The sequence below is a fragment of the Dipodomys merriami genome, unplaced genomic scaffold (genome assembly GCF_024711535.1).
Source record: "Dipodomys merriami isolate MVZ:Mamm:240054 unplaced genomic scaffold, mDipMer1.0.p SCAF_12, whole genome shotgun sequence".
In the NCBI taxonomy this organism is placed as follows: domain Eukaryota; kingdom Metazoa; phylum Chordata; class Mammalia; order Rodentia; family Heteromyidae; genus Dipodomys; species Dipodomys merriami.
The window spans coordinates 25,275,524-25,297,895 of NW_027202493.1; positions in this window are offsets into that span (position 1 = coordinate 25,275,524).

Below are 22,372 nucleotides of genomic sequence, written 5' to 3' on the forward strand. Positions count from 1 at the left end.
TGAAAACCAATATCTTAAAAAAAAAACCTCCAAAATAATCAGAATGGCCCATAAGACTTCCTGAAGACTCGATGAGATGTGATTATACATAAAAGCCTTTCGTATATAAATGTTTCAAAGCTACCAAGTAATGTTACTGAAGAATGATATGGTATTGCATGGCTAATATTGTCTTGTTAAAAAACAATCCAATCTTAAATGCAACATATTCCCTTTTATAAACCATCTTCAGAATGTAATCATTTCATATCATAGATCACCTCTGTCACCATTTTCTTAAGATTTCTAACCTCTGAAACTTACTTCTCTTATTAAATACCACATGATTTATGAGCACTGATAGCTACAAAGACAGCTATAAGATTAGCATTGTAACCCATCCACCATCACCTCAGAAGGTTTTCTTCTAAAATATACTGTCATACTGTAATGACATTACAGCACTTTTGGGGGCAGTTCAGATATGTACTCTTAAACTTATCTGCTCAATTGTAAAGATTAAAAAAGAAAAAGAACTGGAGAAAATTCAGCTATAATAGTTTTCCTTGACATTCTATAAGGATAATATAGACTTTAATCAAAGATTTACCATAATAAGATATAATTTTACAAAAGGCCCTGAGTTTAATCCCCAGGTTCACAAACAAGCTATAATTTAACTCATCAACCACATTATGAATTTTCTATTATGATGCATGTAAATAACTATACAAGTCATTAAAAATGAAACAAATGAGTGATTTTAATATTCCATTGGAAATATGTTAGAATCTGTCTTTCATTAATGAATTTGTGCTTCAATAATTCTTTAAATTTCAAGGGAAAAATGTATAAAGTGCAACTTTACATTTGATATGATATTAAGTGTTAAGTACCTGTAGAAGAAAATATGAGAATGTGTTGCTTAAAAAATTTATAGAGCGAGATTTTGGAAATAAAAATGTAATAGATTTATGGTAACTTCTCACAACATTTTCCTCTCTTAAGTTCTCACCCAAACAAACAGCATCCAAAGGTGTGCAAATTGCTTATTATTGCTCGGCCTTTCTGGTGAAAACTCAAAATAGTACAGCTGGCTTAAATCAGAGATGCCTCTGATCTTTCCAAAAGACAGAGAGATACTGGAGTCTATATGATTAGTTCTTTATTAATGACATAGCTAGAATGTGTCTATATCTCTACAAGTAAATATCCTGGATTGTTTAAAAAATACACTTGGTCATGATAAGTTATACAGGTCTCTAGGCATTCACACAGGGATACCAAATGAAGATATTCTTAGAAGAGGAATAGAAAGGCATAACACCTATTGAAATGAACTCCAGGAAATGGAAACAAGGTTTTGTCACTGTTGCTGGTTTTGTTTTCTTTATATCTTGTTTGCTCATCTATTTGTCTTTGGGTGGTTGAGAGGGGGCATAGAAATGATGGGATAATGGGTGAACAAATGCAGCAGTAGTACTCATTAGACACGATGTTGAAAATGAACTATACAATTTGTGGGTCAGGCGGGAGGGGAGAAAACTGGGAGAGAACAAGGAAGTGGTGACATTGCTCAAAAAGAAATCTACTCTTTATCTGACTTACGTAACTGTAACCCCTCTGCACATCATCTTTATAATAACATTAGAAATGCATGAAAAAGAAAAAAGTAATATGTACATACTTTCCCAACGTTAAAAAAATAGACATAGTGGAGCTCAACTGAACATTTTTTTCACACAAGTACTGGCAGCTTTCTAAACCTTCATCCGGGTCTTGTTATTCAAAATGGGACCTTGAGGCCATCATCAAGACCTTGGGTTTTGTTAAAAAAACGGTAACTTTCAGATTAATTCCCAAATCTTTCATGTTTTCTTGACATCTGAGAAGGCCTGACTTGTATTTATTCCTGTCATTTTCCTTGTCTGCATATCAGAACTAATTGTGACCACTATTATTAGCTGATAATCTCTAGGTTTGTAGCAGTATATTTAAAAGTGACTTATATAACAACCACCCCTCTGTATATCACCTTTACAATAACAATAAATAAATGAAGGGGAAAAGGTGAAGCTATGAGTTGTTTATGAATCAGTATCAAGTCAATTTAATCTATTTATTCCATGACATTATTAAAAACTCTTCCTTTAGGGAGTAGTTCAAGAGTGTTTTTCGTTGTTGTTGTTGCTTGTTTTATTTTTTCTTTTTCCAAGTCCTGGGGCTTGAACTCAGGGCCTAGGAACTATACCTGAGCTTCTTTTGCTCAAGGCTAGCCCTCTACCATTTGAGCCATAGTTCCACTTTTGGCTTTTCTAGTAGTATGGTGAGGATAAGAGTCTCACAGACTTTCCTTCCTGGTCTGTCTTTTAACTGTAATCCTCAGATCTCAGCCTCCTGAGTAGCAAGGATTACAAGCCATAGGCTCCTAGCTTTATTTATTTTTCTTTTCTTGAATTTATTACAATGTACCAAATTTACTCCAGTCCATCAGTGATTTTTATCATTTACTTTTTGTTCACCTAGTTTCCTTTTACCTATGCTTATTCTTGTTAATGTTTAATTTTCCTAGTAACACATGCACTTCCCACTTGTGTGTGTTTATATGCTCTGCTTTGGAACTAGCCAGAAGGTTCTCTATGTCATCATAGTAATTTGGTCCACTTACAAGCCAGAAGGTTCTTATGTCATGATAGTAATTTGGTCCACCTACTCTTCAGCTTGTGGTATGTTTCAAGCAATGACTCCATCACCTCCCTGCCTTGTTCCTACCTGCTCTGCTTCCATGACTCTTCATTCTTTCTTGTGTTTTAATTCTGAGGTATGGAAGTACCTTCCTGCCACTAGTAGCTTGTCTTAGCTTGTCTTAGTGCCCTTTTTTTGGTCCTTCAGCCTCCTCTAACCCCTTGGTAGCCATTCTTTATATGGAGTCTTGTAACTTGTCTCTGTTTTCCTAACTGCACACGCAGTGGTTGCAAGAAGAAATGAGGCCATTGCTCTTGAGGTCTCTCTTACGTTCAGATTTAGAAAGGCATGTTAATTTTTTTCTTTTTCTCAGAGGGGGTCTTCTAGATTTTATGATTTTGTTTGCACTATTTATCCTTTCCTAATTTTGCCCAGGTTTTATTATAGCGGATATTATAAACGTATGGCTCTGTCTTCTCCAAAATTTCATGGGAAAAACACATTAAAATGAAGTAATAGATGTGGTAATAATAGCTCATGTTAAGTACTAAGCATATAGTAGGTCCTATGCTAAATGTTTTATATGCATTAATAAAGTGGGTACCAAATGATACCTATTTAACAAATTTTAAATATAGAGTTTCAAAGAGTTCAGATGGGTTACATAGTCTGCTACATAGTCTGCTCAAAGCTGTTCCAGAATCTAGGGTCTCCACTTCATTCCTTACCTATTCTGTCCTCGTGAAATGATGGGAGACTGAGGGTTTTTGTTGCTGTTGTGTTTTTTGTTTTCCTGAAGTTTATGTAATTCTCATATATGGCTCTCCTCTTTAATTTTTGGAGTTTAGGTGCAACTAACCACTCACATTAACTATAAATTAATTTCCAAGGGCTCTGTCATAGTTGTGCCTGTAACAATCTGGATCATTTACTTGTTTTCCACTATAGATTGGATTTGGAATTATAAATTAAAAAAGAAAAATCACGCATATGAATATATTCCATGTTGTTTTTGCAATAAAGACATTAAACATCACAATATATTCTATCGAAAAAAGCCTCATTAAACCTAGTAACATTAAAATAGAAATAACAGTGATAAAAAAGTGATGGACAATTTTTAACTGTTGATTTGTCTAGCCTAAGGGATGGTCAGATATTTGTGAAACATTGTTTTATTTATGTGGGGAGTGGCTTTTGAAAGAGATAGCATTTGAATCTTTAGAATAGTAAAGATGGGCCTTAACTATTAGAAAATGTAAGTTTTCAATCCACAGGTCTTGGGTAAGGGTATTACTCCTTTTCTCTGTCTGTGCCTCTCTCTGTGTCTCAGTGTTTCTCTCTCTGTTGCTCTGTCTCTTTCTTCTCTGTGTGTGTCTCTGTCTCTGCCTCTGTCTCTCTGTGTCTTTCTCTCTGTCTCTGTCTCTGTTTCTGTCTCTGTCTTTCTCTCTGTCTCTGTCTCTCTGTCTCTTTCTGTCTCTGTCTCTGTCTCTCTCTCTCTCTGACAAAATCTTCCTGATTCTCTGGCTCCTACTTATTCACTCTTAATCTCAGAATAAATAATTCTATATTTTTTCTTATTATCCAGCTAGCAGGTAGCATATGATGGTATATTTTTGGCATCTCTAAGTCAGTAAACCAGTTCATATAATAAATCACAACCTCTCTTCTCTCCCTATGTATGCATCAATGTACATAAATTGATGTGTACGAGTTTATATGTGTTTGTACATGTACATATTATATACATACATATACATATATATAACATTCACACATTTATAAATATTTGCACTTATCTCTTCAATATAAGTATCCAGTAATACTGGCTTTAGTTTGTAACTTTAGCTACAGTGAGGTACAGACTAGATTCTTCTCTAAAATCAACTCATTTCTATTAGGCTTTTATGTGAAGATTACATATTTTTAAGCCTAATCCCAGAAATGTGGTAGTGAGCACTTGCAGTTCCCATCCATTGGCATTTCCTGTAGCCATATCTAGTTCTATCATAGGCTCACATAAATTACAGCATTTGAAATCTTGAGCAACATGCAGGAGGTGGGGGAGGGGAGGGAGCAGTAAACTGTGTTAGCTCAATAGCTACCGACCCTAAACACTCTTCATTGCTACCTTCTCTACTTGAGAGTGAGTCTATTCAGAAAACCACAGCTGCCTACACTGAGGCTTAGAAGCTGCTTCCTTTTTTTTTTTTTTTTTGCCACTTAGGTCTGTCCCTTTGATATCACTGTAATCCATCTTACTTAAGGTGGAGCATTTGATTTCTTCACCACCAGGCCTTCCTTCCACTTCAGGAAATAATCCTCTTTCAATCTTTTACCTATTCAAATAAAAATACCATCTTATATTAATAACATCATTCCTGAGGAAGCTCAAATCATTTTTCAGATTTTTTTTTCTAGTCCTCACAGCATTCCTGTAAGGTAGGTAATGCCCATAACAACTCTTCTCAACCAAGTCAGAATGATTAGGCAAGGGTATTGGTTGCCTGTGGGTATTATCAAGCTGACTTTCATTTCCTCTAAAAATATATTTACTGCGGATTGAAGCAGTGCATTTATTTGAAAAAATATATATATATATATACATATGGGTTTAAGGACAACATTTTGACTTGGAATAATGGCTAATGGGTGTATTGTAATAGTATTTTAATATTGATACAAATACCTCACTTCTATCAAAATGCAATGTAACTAATTTTGATATTTTTATTATGTCTTTTTAATATATTTTTATTGTAAAGATACTGTAAAGAGGGGTTACAGTTACATGAGTAAGATAATTAGTACATTTCCTACAGAGCTTTGTTACCCCCTCCATTGTTTTCCCCTACTATCCCTTCCCTCTCCACCTCTCCAACTCCTCCTGCCGCCCCCCAAAGTTGTGAAGTTTGTTTTAAATATAGTGTCTTGTATATCTCATTGCTACAATAGGTCAATCTATCCTTGTTTTAGCATTTTGTTATTTCCCTTAATCTCCCCAAATTAGAAAAATGTATATACAAGATGCAGGGCACCAAAATCAACAGTGACAATAGGGGTTATACCATGGAGAAAGAACATACAAAAGAAAGAAAAAAAAACACATAGTACACTAAAACAACAGCGACAAAGATAAAAACTCTTGTATCCCTATCTTGGGGTTCATTTCACTTAGCATCATCATAAATGGTCATATATACATGATCTTTTCTGCTTGTCTGGTAAAATTATCCTAGATGTATTCTAGTTACTGCAAATAAGGGAAACCATGGGACCTATGTTTCTTTGAGTCTGGCTTACTTCACTTCAAATAATATATATTATATATAGTGTATATATATATATATATATATCACATATATATCAGATTTTCTTGATCCATTCATCTACTGAGGGGCATCTGGGTTGGTTCTATATCTTAGCTATGGTGAATAATGCTTTGATAAACATGGTTGTGCTGGTAGCTTTACTATGGCCTTGTTTGTGATCATTGTGATCATTTGGGTAAATGCCCAAAAGTGGGATTGTGGGTCATAGGGGAGCTCTATGAGGAGTCTTTTGAGGAACCTTCATGATGCTTTCCAAAGTGGTTCAACAAGTTTACCTCTCAACAGCAATGCAGTAGGGTTCCCTCAATTATAATTTGTTGGGATGAAAATACGAAGGTTATAATTAATACATTCTGTGAAAGAAGAGTAGTGATGTAGTAAATATATTTTACAAAGCTGTTTTGAAAATGTTTAGTTTTATAAAGAAAAATAAAACTAAGGAAGTTTAAATTTTTAGTTTAGAAAAAAGATTATTATATTACAGCCATAATCTTATCTTTAGATACAAGTTATAGCAAAGTAAATAAAAAGGTGGGATTTGTTAGGAAATGAAAAGCCTTGGAAAAATTATATTAAGTGAAGTAAGCCAGGCCCAAAGAAACATAGGTCCCATGGTTTCCCTTATTTGTAATAACTAGTATATGTCTGAGACAAACAGAAAAGGTCACATAAGTTGATGCTAGGTGAAATGAACTCCAAGATAAATATTCAAATGTTTTTTCTTTCATGCGATTGTTTCTAACATATTTATAAGATGATTTCTTTGTTGCTTTGTATGTCCCTCCTCCACGGTATAACCCCTGCTTTCACTGTATTTGATGTTGATATAATTCGTGGAGGGGAAGGGAAAAAACAAGTCCTTTAAATAGGGATACAGGTGGACCCATTGCCACAATGAGATGTCCAAGTCCTTATGTTGAAAAATGAACTTTACAACTTTGGGGGGGGGATGGGAAGGGATAGGTAAGGGAATCAAAGGAGGAGGCCACAATGCTTGATAAGAAATGTACTCATTATCTTGCCCATGTAATTGTAACCCCTCTATAAGGTCTTTTCACAATTTAAAAAAATAAAGATTTGGGATGAAAATAAAATAACGAATATTTAAATTACGGGAAAATGGTCAGTTATGTTTATAATGAATATTTAAATTAAGGGAAAATGGTCAGTTATATTTAATAATAGGTTGTTAACTAGTACTGGTAAGTTGAAGAAAAACAGTGAGATAATAGTATGTAATACCCATGGAGCTGGCTGCGCATGATTAGCGTTGTTCTTAGCACATTAACTCAATTATTTACCCAAACAATTATTATGTTCTCTCCAGATAAGAAAACTACAGCATGGGTTTCATCACTTATCTAAAGTGGTAGAGTAAGATTTGAAACCATGCTGGTTAGCTATGAAATTATTATTCTCTAGCAATGACTTTCTACACACATATTTCAATTTTATATCTCAAGTGCATTTCAGTACCTAAAGTTTTTCTTTTTAATTAAACAGTGTGAAGTGAGTGTGGGAACTATTGTGAAAGTTGAATATACAATCAACTCTACCTAGCAAAGGCAAATCCAAAGTGCATTTTGTGTATTGTTGCTCAGTCTTGAGAAATCCCTCACCATCCTACAATGCCATTCTTATAGAACTATATTCTCAAGGTGCAGCCTAAAGTTGGATGAATTAAAATGGTTCACAAAACACTAGCCAACAAAATTTTGCATGCCACAATAAAGAAAATAAAAACTTCAGAGTGGATATTAAAAAGGAGATGAATTAAAATATTGTCCAAAGTGGGTATGTACAGTTATTATGCCCACACTTCAGTTAAGGTAATTGTTATATAATCAAATAAGAAAGTGAGAAAGCCCAGATTCACAATCAGTTTGCCACATACCTGACTTCAACAACTACTTTATTACAAAATGCTCATGAATTTCTGTAGTTAATGAATATTTAGTATAAAAATGCTTAAAAATAGCAATTAAAAAGTAGGTACTTATTTTCTAATCATAATTAATATCTGCTTCATCCTGGAAACACTTCCCTTCTAAACTACTCATGGATATAAAGAGACTTCAGAACTAAATTCAGGCATCACCCATTATGAGTGCTTCATTTAAATTTATAGCCCAATTTTACTCATGAATATTGATTATAAATTTCTTAAATTACTGGCAACACAAGCACAATTCAAAATGCATCACACCGAATTAGGTATTTTTTCCAGAAAGACAGAAGGGTAGGAAATATGAATACGTAAAATAAAATAATATATTGGCTATATGTCATATAAATCTCTTAAAATATGTCATGTCAATAAATGTAGTATACTACTCATGAAGATTTAGTAGCTGTTTATGATTTAATCTGCTTAAAAATCTTTGTATGTGGGGCTGGGAAGGTTGCTCAGTGGTAGAGTGCTTGCCTTTTATGCATGAGGCCCTGGGTTCGATTCCTCAGCACCATATAAGCAAAAAGAAAAAAGCTGGAAGTGGTGCTGTGGCTCAAGTGGTAGAGCGCTAGCCTTGAGCTGAAGAGTTGAGGGACAGCGCCCAGGCCCAGAGTTCAGGCCCCATGACCAGATCTGTACATGTGTAAGTTCTTAAGATGATAAGAGATATCTACCCAAACCCTATGAGAAGCACTGTATTTAGTAATAAAATGTTTGAATGCCTTCCAACTAATTTCATGACTCAGACAATGTTGTCATACTAAGGATCCTACTCATAAAAAATTGATAAAAATATGTATAAAGTTTCTCAAAAGACTAAACATAGAGCTTGCCTATGACCCAGGAACTCCACTTTTGGGCATTTATCCAATAGAACACAAACATACCACATTAAAGCTACCAGCAAAATCATGTTCAGTACAGTATTGTTTACCATAGCCAAGATATAGAATCAACCCAAATATCCCTCAGTGGATGAATGGATCAAGAAAATGTGATATATATACAGTATGGATTTCTATGCCTCCATCAGAAAGAATGATACTGCCCCCTTAATAAGGACATGAAAGACTTGGAAAAAATTAAATTAAGCAAAGTAAAAAAAACTCAAAGAAATATAGATTGCATGTTTCCTCTCATTTTAGTAAATAGAATGTGCCTATAAATCTACAAGTAAACACACTGAATGGTAAACATTACAAAAATAATACACTGGGACATGATAAATTAGACAGACATAGTGAGACCAAGGGAGGTTACTCACAGGAAAGGATCACAAAGACTCAATAGCTATGTGCATATGGTCATATGAGGGAAGGGGTAACAGGTTGGACATGAAAGATAGTTATTGGGGTCTGGGAAGGTGGCTCAGTGGTAGAGTGCTTGCCTTGCATACATGAGACCTTGGGTTCGATTCCTCAGCACCACATAAGCAGAAAAAGCCAGAAGTGGCACTGTGGCTCAAGTGGTCGCCTTGAGCTGAAGAGCTGAGGGTCAGTGCCCAGGCCCAGAGTTCAGGCCCACTGTCAACAACAACAATAAAAAAATATACTTATTACCTTATCTACGTAACTGTAACCTCTCCGTACATCAGCTTGACAATTAAAAAAAATTGATCTCCCCCCAAAAATTATTTACAAAATGAACTCCAAGGAATGAAAGCAAGATAATTGTTTTTGTTGTAATTGCTCTCTTTGTTGACTTTTCCTTTTATATTGTTTATATATATATGTATATATGTATTTATATATGTATATATAGTTTATTTGTCTTTGGGAGAGTAAGGGGGATCACAAGGTAAGGTGGGACAAAGGGTGAACAAATACCACACTAAACACTGGAAAATTGAATAATCTATATTGTGAGTGGGGACAGAAGGGAAAAACTGGGAAAGAGTGAATGATGGGGTGAAATGGCTCAAAATGAAGTGTACTTATTATCTGACTTATGTAACTGTAAACCCCTTTGTACATCACCTCTATAATAATAAAATATATCTTTAAAATAAGTATAAGGATTAGAAATAATAAAAATGGTCAGTTTTCAGGTTAAATAGCTATTCCCAGAATTTATGTCTGGATAAAATATGAAAATAGGTAAAAAGGTGAAGCAAACTGTCTGAGTTTGAAAATAACTAGAAATATAAAAACATCAAGCTGATATCTGTAAACTATAAGCAAACAGATGACATAACTCAAATGATAAGGTTTAGAATACCATTATGATAACAATTAAAATTGTAATGAGGTATGTGGCATTTAAAGGTACATTTGATAAAATATCTTAAAAGGTTTTTTTCAGATTGACTGAAATTTCAAATCTAATTGGCAAGACATAGAACACACATACTGATAACTTTATAACTTAAGGTAGAGTAAAATTCTTCAACATACACAATTTATAAACCATGAAAAGAAGTGATCAACACTGGTATTAGGAAACAACTCTGTCAATGAAAAGATAACAGGGAATGAAGAAAAAATCACCCAGGGTATGGGAAAATATATTTCAGTTTTAAAACGTAAGCCAGAAAACACAAACATCTAGACACACAGACACAGACACATACACACACACAGAATCACATATACATGCAAAATTACAAATAATACAAAAAGAAAAAATAGGAAATACATGAATATTCATTTCTCAGAAGAAGTTGCCTTAACTATTAGAAGAAAAGACCTGGTAGCCATGAATGAATGTTACAAGTATAATGGTTGCTATTCTGCAAAAAGTATGTTGAAAAGCTCTAAACGTACCATACCAACTGCTGCTGAAGATGTGGGATGATAGAAACTTGTACATTGCTCGTGGAGACATTAATTTTCTAAAAACTACTTTAGGCTGTAACTTAGAATTATCAAAACTTTTATATGCCAATATCCTAAATATCAGCAACTCCTATCTATTCTACTCTTGTTTTATTGATAGTTTCATCTTAACTCTAGCATAATATCTATAGCATACAAACAGTATACAGAAAACAGAAATAGTTTTAAAAATTATACTTTTTAGCCTATTTTTGTTATAGGGGAGGAAGGATTTCATTGTTACATTTCTACATGTGTTTACAATATATTTGAATCAAACTACATTCTCTATCACTCTCCCTCACCTTTACCAAAACTATTGCAGAATGTTTAATTTTACCATTTTCATAGTTGCAAATAATATATATGTGTATATATTATAGCTTTATGTGTTATGTATAAACATATATATTCATTTATATAATATGTACATTATCTAATATAATATATATATTTACATACATCTGCTACATATAAAATATCTATACATATGTTACATTTTTTGGTATGTTTTCATTGTAAAAACGTTGTACAGAGGGGTTACAGTTACATGAGCAAGGTAATGAGCACATTTCTATTGAGCATTGTTGCCTCCTTTGTTTTTCCCCTACCATCCCTTCCCTCCCACCTCCACAACTATCATCCCCCTTATCCCCCACCCCCCAATGAAGTTGTGAAGTTTGTTTTCAACATAGTGTTTTGTACGTCTCATTGTTACAATGGGTCAACCTGTACCCTTATTTAAGCATTTTGATTTTTCCCTTCCCCTCCCCGAATTAGAGAAGTATATAGTGTGCTAGTCCTGGGGCTTGATCTCAGACACCTGGGCATTGTTCCTATGCTTCTTTTTGCTCAAGGCTAGCGCTTGACCTATTGAGCCACAATGCCACTTTTGGCTTTCTCTGAGTAATTTTTTGAAGATAAGAGTCTCATGGACTTTCCTGCTTGGGTTGGCTTTGAATGACAATCCTCAGATCTCAGCTTCCTGAGTAGCAAGGATTAGCACATGAGCTACCAGTGCATGGCTTAAACAATATATTTTGAGCATTTTAGTCCTCTAGTAATAATTTCTCTTACTATTGGTACTAATCTTTGTAAATTTATATTTCATTCAAAACCATTTTGAAACAATATTGTTTTTAACTCAGTGAACTGCTTTCACAACCTGCTACAAGGTCACAGTTCCTAGTTTAAAAGATACTATCCTACAAATCTAGTCAAAATACTTCATGTAGGTATATGAAAAAGTAAATGGAAACCTTGATGTACTGATGAGGGGAGGGTTAGGTAGGGGAGAAAGGCTGAGTGATGAAAGTGGTAGCTGTGGTCAAAATGAGGTAGACGCATAAATGGACATGTTGTTATCTCCTTGTGTAATTATTTGAAGACAAAAGCAAACAATCCAAAAACTGCTGTCCTAGATAAATCCTCTGTGAATGGGTTTCAGTGTAATATGAAAATTCCTCCTTGCTATGTTATTCTTCCAATAACTGGAATGGACATTAAAAGAGAGCAAGCAAGTAATCAACCATGTTCAAAACATTAGCCACATTAATGACTTTTTAAATCTTCTTTGTGTTCATACTCCAGCCACTCTGATCAAAATCAACTGGTGTAGGACATTTGGGATAAGTCAAGTGAGGGAAACAGAATTGTGTACAGGTCCTTTAATTTATACTGCACTTCCAGAAAGGCAAGAGTAAGTAGTTTTAAGACCAAGAAAACATCTGGACTTTTCAGATAGAAAGTAACCTATACTTTTCAGATTCCTTATCTCCTCCTTCAAGGAAAAGCACACCACTGGAAGGGAAAGACTTTCCTGTCCCACCCTAGTGCATGCTATCATGTACTTAAGTTGAATTGCTCTAGAGTCTTTTCATTTTTTATACCTTTAGATTTATTTCTTTCAGCAAATCAGTGTCTCTCTGCTTTGAAACACAATATAAATACTACTTTAAAAATAAGAAAACAATTTATAATGCTTATGCCCTACAAATGTATACTGTCAAATCTATTGATAAAAGAGCGGTAAGATTATTCCCTTTGAAAAATGTAATTCCCAGTGTGCTCAGCCACTGCTGAAATACCGAGGACAAAATCATGTTTTCAATATGGAGAAACCCTAACTACTTGGTAGTACTGTTATTAAAAGATGAAATTTAAGACAATTTAAGGGATGAGGTTATTAGAAGATGAAAAGTATAGAAAATCACTGAATAACTAAAATTATATATTATATTCACTAATACAACAACAAAAAACAAAAACATCTATGTCCATTAAAACTTCAAGCCCCTATCTTTACATAGGTATATATTGAGTGTGAACATTACATACTATGCATGCCTGATCCTTTACTAGTTGGTAAGAGGAAGGGTTGAATATATATGTGTGTAATCAGAAGGGATGGGGTATATTATATCAGAAGTTAGGGAGAGAAAATCTTGATTTCCACACCTACTCCAAGACACTATATATATATATATATATATATATATATATATATATATATATATATATATATATGCAAGGTTCTATACTAGACTTAGACTTTGTAGCTATAGAACACATCTTGTGCCCCAATATAGCAGTGGAAAAAGACTGAAAACCTGATTATACAATTTTGAAGACTAAGAGGAAAGATTAAAAAATGCCTGACCTGATTTTTACAGAAGCACCATGAGATTATTCTGTTAGAAGATTCAGATGAGTCTTGGAGGAGGGAAACACATGAAAATATGTAAAGAATACACACAGAGATGGATTAGATGAAGACTTGGCTAATAATCATCATGTTTGGTGTCCTGAGTTCAATAACCATTCTGCCTATGGTTTTATCCCTAATGCTCTTACCACTGAGGGAGCTCACACTAAGTCAAACCAAAACAATGTTTTTTTGCAATAATTTGAATTCATATTTCCTTTAACTCTTTATTCTGCTTATGGGGTCTCAACATGTGTGTTTCCCATCATCTTGAATGAAATTTGCTAGTAAATATAATCGAGTATTATCTTTAAGTAGTTTTACAAAGGAGTTGCCATTCAACCAAGAAGTTGCTGAATACAACAAGTCTTGATGAACGTCCCCCCTTTCAACATTCTCACACGTACCTCCAAAGCCACCCCTTCCCTCACTTTTCTTAATGCTTAGGATATGTTTTTGACTATTTGCCATTTAAAGAAGCCATTTATATGTACTATCCCATTTAATTTGTGTCATCCCTTCATATCTTCACCCTCCCCCCCATTCCCTTATTTTTCTCAGTTCTGTGGGATATGCAATGCATTCTGGCCTGCATTCCCTCCTCTACTCCCTTCATTCCTCTACCCCTTGCCCCTTGGATCTTTTCTCCCAACTTGCAAGTACCCATCTCCTGGTACTTAAGTTGTTGGGTTTAACTTAGTCTTTCTAAGGAATTATACTATTTGAGCTCTCCATGGAGCCTCTTATTCTTCAGTTAATTTATTTAACTTAGTCTTTCTAAGGAATTATACTATTTGAGCTCTCCATGGAGCCTCTTATTCTTCAGTTAATTTATTTGTAACCGCTTGCATGGGTTTGATATAGTCAAGACTGTCAGTGGCTTGATGGTTAAGAAAGGGGATGGGAACACATGAGCACAGAAAAAATTACATCAGTGCTCTGGTAGGTTGTGGAGATCATATAACATCTGACCACAATGTTGAGCGAGAGATGGCCATCTCCAACATACTCTACTTTTCTATAGTAAAATCTCGAAATGTTAATTATGCTCTGCATACTATCATTGGGAAGCAAACCTGAATCCTATTTTTGAGCCATGTGATAATAAATCATACATAACTACAGAGTATCTTCCATTTGCAAAGACAGCCTATTGTCTATCCAATGCAAAAAGAAAAGAAAAGAAAAAGTATCATTTCTTATCTTTAAATCCCAGGAAGAATTTTTAGTTCATTGAAAAACATTAAATTTATCCAAATATATTACTACTCTATGAATTATTACAAAACAGTGAATTATCCACTCTGTATTAACCACTAGAAGTTTAGACAGGAAAATTTGAGCTTGCTTTGCCCACCATGTATAGAGTACACAAAATTCCAATTGGAGTAGTCATCTCAATTCTATGGAGTAGTCACTTCAATTCTATGGAGTAGTCACTTCAATTCTATGGAGTAGTCACTGACTAGCAGTCACTGAGAAAAAAATTTAAAATGCCAGTTAAATACAGTAAAATTATATTTTGAATTTTGTCCTTTATTCTTGAGGGAAAACGTATGCATTTGATTATAAAATAATTTATTCTGTATTTGAAACTGAAAACAAAGTTTTTTTTATTTATCACTTCTTCAATTTTTGAATCATTAGAACTTGACCTTAATTTACAGATTTTTATTTTAAAATTGTGAGTTTATTATAGATATAGGCATAGTGACAGTACTGGGACTTGAACTCAGGGCCTCATGCTCTCCCTTGCCTTTTTACATTCCAGGTTGGTATTATACTACTTGTGCCACTTGAATTTTACTTCTGGCTTCCTGTTGGTTAATTGAAGGTAAGATTCTCAAGAACATTTCTTCTTAGTCTGTCTGACCCATGAGCCATCATCAGCTGAAAGTTTACTACTTTATTTATTTATTTATTTATTTATTTATTTATTTATTTATTTATTTATTTACTTACTTACTCACTCACTCACTCACTTACTTACTTACTTACTTACTTACTTACTTACTTACTTACTTACTTACTTACTTACTTATTGTCAGTTGAGAGGCCTAAACTCTGGGCCTGGGTGCTGTCCCAGAGCCCTTCAGCTAAAAGTGAGTGCTCTGTCACTTGAGCCCAGAAGCACTTCTGACTTTTTCTGCTTACATGGTGCTGAGGAATCAAACCCAGAGTCTCATGCATACAAGGCAAGCACTCTACCACTGAGCCACCTTCCCAGTCCCTATTACTCCTTTTTATTAGTGTAATACTGTAAGTATATTTTATAGTTATTTTCATAGTACTATGCATAGGTATTATTTATTCTATGTATGAAGGAAATGTCATGTTACTGTTATTGTAAAAATACTAATTTCACCAAACAAGATCTATTTTTTGAGCTTCTTTGGCTTTTTAAAAAATTTTTTTTTATTGTGAGAATACAGAAGGGTACAGAAGGGTTACAATTACATGTGCAAGGTAATGAGTACATTTCTTATCAAGCATTGTTGCTTCCTCATTGTTTCCCCTTCCCATCCCTTCCCATATCCATTTTTAACAAGAAATGTATAAAATTCTTCAAACTAATGGGAAATATCATTCGAATCAGTAAGAACAAGAAGAGAGGAGAATAAATAGAAAAAATGCCAGATGAGAGGATTGTGTGTGTGTGTGTGTGTGTGTGTGTGTGTGTGTGTGTGTGTGTGTGTGTGTGTGTGTGTGTGTGTGTGTGTGTGTGTGTGTTGTGGGGCTTGAACTCTTGGCTTGGGTGTTCTCCTTCAGCTCTTCAGCTGATCTAAATTGTGTTGACCATGACACCTAAATTCTCAACCACATTAATGGTTAGCATCTTAAATAACAGATTCATGGGCTGCTGGTGTATTTAGACAATACCAAGCACATATATTTGTCATAATGAATAAAGACATATACAGTACTAGGTACCAGCTTTATATTGCAGGGTTAAGGGAGGCACTGGAGGGTTCATTTGCGATGTTTAGTCTATCAGAATCATCCTTAGGTTTCTCTCACTGGCAGCCTGCAGAGTAATCTACCTAATGCATACCCAGACTGCAGGTGTTGATTAGACAGACATTTGTGTTCAAAATGAGAATCACCAAACCCTGCTTCAGCTAAATTGGTCCCTCTCTACTCTTGATATAAAGTTAATGAATTCTGTAAGGACTAACAAATCCACAAAATTTAAATTTAAAGACACAAATGTTTTTTTTTTCTTTCTTGCTATTGTTTCTAACATATTTATTAGATATTTCTTTGTTGCTTTGTATGTCCATCCCCCACGGTATAACCTGTTTCCACTGTATTTGATATTGGTATAATTTGTGGAGGGGAAGGGAAAAAACAAATTGTTTAACAAGGGATACAAGTGGACCCACTGCAACAATGAGATGTACAAGACATTATGTCAAAAAAAGAATTTACAACTTTGGCAGGGGATGGTGGTGGGGGAAGGTGGGAAGGGTTGGGAAGGGGAAACAAAGGAGGAGGCAACAATGCTTGATAAGAAATGTACTCATTACCTTGCTCATGTAACTGTAACCCCTCTGTATGGTATTTTTACAATAAAAAAAGCGTGATGAATGAGAGAAAAAAAGATACATGTAGATAAAGGGTGGAAAAATCACTAAAATATCATGAAAATCCAGTGTCAGGATACTGATTTTTAGACAAGCTGTCATTAACTTTATAAGAATAGATTCATAGATTAAATAAATCTCACCATTGTCCTTCATCACTAGCTAAATTATTTGTACCTACTCCTTTTTAGGATTATGAAGATGAATAGATTTCCATTATGACATTTTAGGAAAATGTTTTCCCCAAATTAATTTTGTTTTCAATAATCAAGTCTTTACATAAGAATACACATTATTAGTTGGCATTTAATTTTCAAAAAAGGAATAAGCTGCTGTAGATGAAGCCTGCCTATGGCTTCCAGTGTGTTACAACTTTCATGATGGAATTGTGGAATCAGGTTTGAGCCCATGTGAACAAATATATACTATGGAAAGAGGTTGCAATTAAATGGGTGAAACCTTTCTCCTTTTCCCTTCTCTGACTGGTCTCCATTCATCTCATGTCAGAGTTTGGGAGATGTTACTATGGAATGTTTATCACCCCAGAAATCTAGGATAAATGGAAATACTTAAGAGTGGAATTCTTATTTGCTATTCTTGACATGCCTCTATCTTGCCCAGTACTGTTCATATTAAGGTCAATCATACATATTCATATTACGTGTGTGTGTGTGTGTGTGTGTGTGTGTGTGTGTGTGTGTGTGTGTGTGTGTGAGCATATTGGTTCTGGGGCTTTAAGTCAGTGCCTGGGAGCTGTCCTACAGCTACATTTTGCTCAAGGTTACCACTTGAGCCTCAGTGCCACTTCCGGCTTTTTCTGAGTAGTTTATCAGAGATAAGAGTCTCATGGAAACAAACAAACAACCAAACAAAAAACAGTCTCATGGACTTTTTTGCCCTGGCTGGCTTGGACACTCCGATGTCATCCTCCTAAGTAGTTTGGATTACAGGCATGAGCCAGTGGTGCCCAGCATCTTACCTATATTGATACCTGGAAACCAATAGAACACTCTCAATCCATTCTGAAGTACCCTTTCCTGCCCTTCCGAAAAAAAGCATTTGACTGTATTTATAATTTACTTTTCCAAATAATATATCACGTCTCTTTTTCTCACACCACAGTATTGCTGATTCCTAGATGAATCCCTTTGCACAGGGATATATATGGTCTTCTCAAGTCTAAGTTGAAGGTTTAAGTTCACAATTGGGGGAAACAAAATTACATTTTGTGGAGAATATATATCCCTCTGTCCTCTGAGGCCAGGTTTGAACTAACTAAAATTGACACCGTGATTTCCAAAACTGTCAGAAAAGCATTGCCTCTTTACATTTTTTGGCATTCATTAGCGCTTTCTATATTCTTTCACCAGAATTAACAGTGAAACACACACAAATGAAGCTTGATAACCCATAAAACAATACATAGTAATTAAACATCAACAAAAAAGCAAAGCCTACCAGACAGAGATAATAAAAAGATGAAAATCATTGTGGAAGACTGACATGAACCAGATGAGAAAAAGGTAATACCCTTTTTGTATGAAAGTGGGTACATTATCTGTGCTTATTTGTTCTATGTATTTTTTTATATTTCTTCTGGACATGGAAAGACCATTTTGGATGTTACTGTACAAGTGGGAGGAGAAATGGGAGATGCATATGTGTGGATGATATGTTAGAGAAATGGCTTCTACTTAGAATTTTATATTCCCTGGCTCAAAGCCCAAACCCACAAGCCACAAAAATAATATAAGAGGGCTGGGAAGGTGGCTCAGTGGTAGAGTGCTTGCCTTGCATACATGAAGTCCTGGGTTTGATTCCTCAGTACCACATAAACAGAAAAAAACAGAAGTGGCGCTGTGGCTCAAGTAATAGAGCGCTAGCCTTGAGCTGAATTGCTGAGGGACAGTGACCAGGCCCAGAGTTCAGGTCCCACAAGTGACCAAAAAAAAAAAAAAAAAGAATCAAATAAGAAACAAGGTTAAGGGGCAACCTAGTTCTTGGATTCTGTTTTTTGTTTTGTTTTGTTTTGTTTTATTTAATTCATTTTTGAAATATGCTTTTTTTTTGCCTTGAGAGCTACATAAGACACAGGTTCAATTTCATTGCAATATGAGCCTCTGGCTACTTGTGCCTAGTAATACACATTATCCCCTATGGGCATAGAAAAAAAATCACTTGCATGCTTTGTACAGCATTGCAGCACTTATAGAAGGGTGTAGGTAAACAAGGTATTATCACTATAATTATGTGTTCCAATTGCCAAGGCAGACAACCGTTTTGGAAAAAAAAAAGAAAGAAAGGTTTTCAGCTACTGATCAAATTGGGTGTAAAACCAGAAACTTTTTCCGTAATACATGATTTCTTAGGGGAAAATGTTGGTATTCTGGTTATGAATCTATCTTTTCCATCTAAAGCAGTACTGAGAATAAGATTAAAGAGATGTGTATGTAAAGTGCTTTCCTTTACAGGTGTTCAAAACTTGTAGATTTCTTTTTTTATTGGTGTCATTAGTTATGCTGGATTGGGAAGATAAGTGAATAATTAAGATATTTTCCCTTCATTAAAATGGGGTTTTTGTAGACTATTTGATGGATAGCAGACTTTGTGTACAGTAAAAACTAGTACATTTTGAAGTTTCACTGGCAATGCAGCTGTCTAGAGACATAATTTTTCCCACTTTTGTCTGCTTGACATTTTCCTATTCTTCAGGGAGGAAACAGTTCACCAGGGATCCCATTGTTCCTGAGACTGCAGTTTCCAAGGGTATTTTTGAGTAACTCAAAGATCAGACATGTGTACAAAACTCACTATCAATAACAGAGCTGATACTACACAGGAAGTCTTTAAAAATAAGGATTTAGCTTTTAGAGTGTTACTATTCATGGGACTCATTATATACTTCATAAATTCAACTCAGCTTCATGAGCTTAAAAGTCAAAACATAACACAAAATTATTTTCCCACTCTATTTAAGCATTTTTGCTTCCCTGAGGGTGCATGTCAAAATCTCTGGGTGATGAATATCCTAGTTTATCTTAAATAGAAGTGGCTCCTAGTATATTGGTCATGCAAACACCTGATGGTATCAGCCTTGAGTTGTTTGTTTTCCTTAGTAACTTGTTCTATGTTAGTAGGCTATGTATACAGTGAAAATGAGTCAATAGGAATTAGTATGTTTGTTTATTTTGCTGTAATTGGCCCTTCACACTAAATTCGGATCTGTAAGCCAGGGATATTACAGGATGCAACATATGTAAATTGCTTAACACATGTCTAATATAATGAACATTCTGTAGACTTGGATTCTCTCTCCCCCCACCCCCGAGTTGTGTTTTAACATTCCACTATGTGATTATTAGGGTTCAGATGATTTTTTAGGGATATCATATTGGGCGCCAAATATCTCATCAAGGATAAATTTATTTACCTACCTACCCTCTATCAATCATCTATATAAAAGATACAGTTGCAGAATAATTATAGTCATTTACAAGTGATCAGGAAAAATTCAGAGAGATGAGACCCATAGGTTATTGTGCCAGAGTCCTCAGAAAAATATATTGACATTCAAATCTACAGATTGTTGTTGAATCTGTAATGAAACATGTTATTACAAATAACATTTAAATATATCAAGGTCTGTATTTTATTACCCATATACACGCAACTAATTGCTGAATTTGTATTATAATAAGGCAACTCCAAAACAGAGGATCACAGAATGAGAATATATGAGCACAGATCCTCTTTAAACATTATTTTTGCTAGTTGATAAATGTGTGAATTTTAGTTTTAGAGGTTTTTTTCCCAAAAAACTAAAGTAGAAACAATAGTCATAACTGTCTCTTAGATAAGTTTGTGTATGTGTTTATAGGTGTCTCTCTGTAAGTCTGCTGCCATTATTATCCTAAATATTAGGATTATTAAAAGTTAATTGAAATAATCATCAAAATATGATTTAACAATCCAAACAGGCTTGGATCTGACCTATGCTTCTCCATTTGTTAACTGTAACAAATCCTTTAATTATACTCATGTTATATTCCCATCAGAGAACTCTGGATGATGTATCTTCATTTCTATGATGGGAAATCAGTATCATAGTCAAAACACTATTGAATAGATTTGTTGTTCAAAGTCTGGTAATTTTTCTCTACTTATACAATGGGATGTTCATTTACAATTGTGAGGATACTAAAACTATTGGCAAAATGGCTTGTACATATCAAGTATGGTCAAAGGGTCTCCAAATGTTCTTTAAAGTAAGAAAAAAATCACTAGTTGTGCTTTTCCTACTACTTAGGAAAATAAGAGCTTTAAATAGGATTTAAATGGTGTCTCAGTGGCATTATTTATTATACTTGGCTTACTTGCTTCCTATGTTTTGAAAAATAATTTTTGAAATATACTTCATGTGTTCTTTAGTGTCTAAGACATTCTAGGGACATGCTTATTGAATCCATGAATGCGATATTATATCTCCTTTTGTCATTGAATTTGCCTCACTGCAATAGAAAGAACACACACAGCAGTAGAAGGCATATCCCTGGGATTCAGTGGTTTATTCCAATAATATAACTGGGAACTCTCAGGCAAAAAGGCCTTTGTTGGCTTAGCAAGCAACAAATGAGGCCTTCCAAGTACAAGTCTATGGGTTTATCTACAAATAGACTATTACAGATACAAGACGTCCTTATCTTTGCTTCAGCATACTGATCAAAGGCAAATGAGTTGGTACATATTTTATGCAGCTCAAAGAAATAGGTACCTGCATCAATGAGGAGAAAAATCATACTCTGTGAACAGCCACTCCCACTGGGGTGAAACATTCATGCTGAATTCCTTTCAAATGTAACAATTCCTTTCAAATGGAACACTGAGAAATAAAACTATCTTGTCAAAACCTTATTCTCCACATTAACATTAATATGTTTGGGAAGGATGGATTATAGTCTCGTTTAGAAACTTACTTTGCTTGATTTTGCTCTGATGTATGTACCTTAAGAAACTGTTGATAAAGAACATTGTAGAGGCAGGTATGGTACCACTTGCCTGCAATTAATGCACTCCGGAGGCCAAGCCAGGAGGATCAAGATTTCACATGAATGATTCTGAGGTCTGTCTGAGCTACAAAACACAACTGCCTCAAAAGTAATAATAACATAAATGAGAAAAATTGGGGAAATAATATAAAGAGATATTGTATGGCTGAATGCCAGTGGCTCATGCCTGTAATTCTGAATACTCAAGAAGATAAGATCTGGAGGTGGTAATTCAAGACCAGCCCTCATAGACAGATTTGAAGATAAGAGTCCAAGACA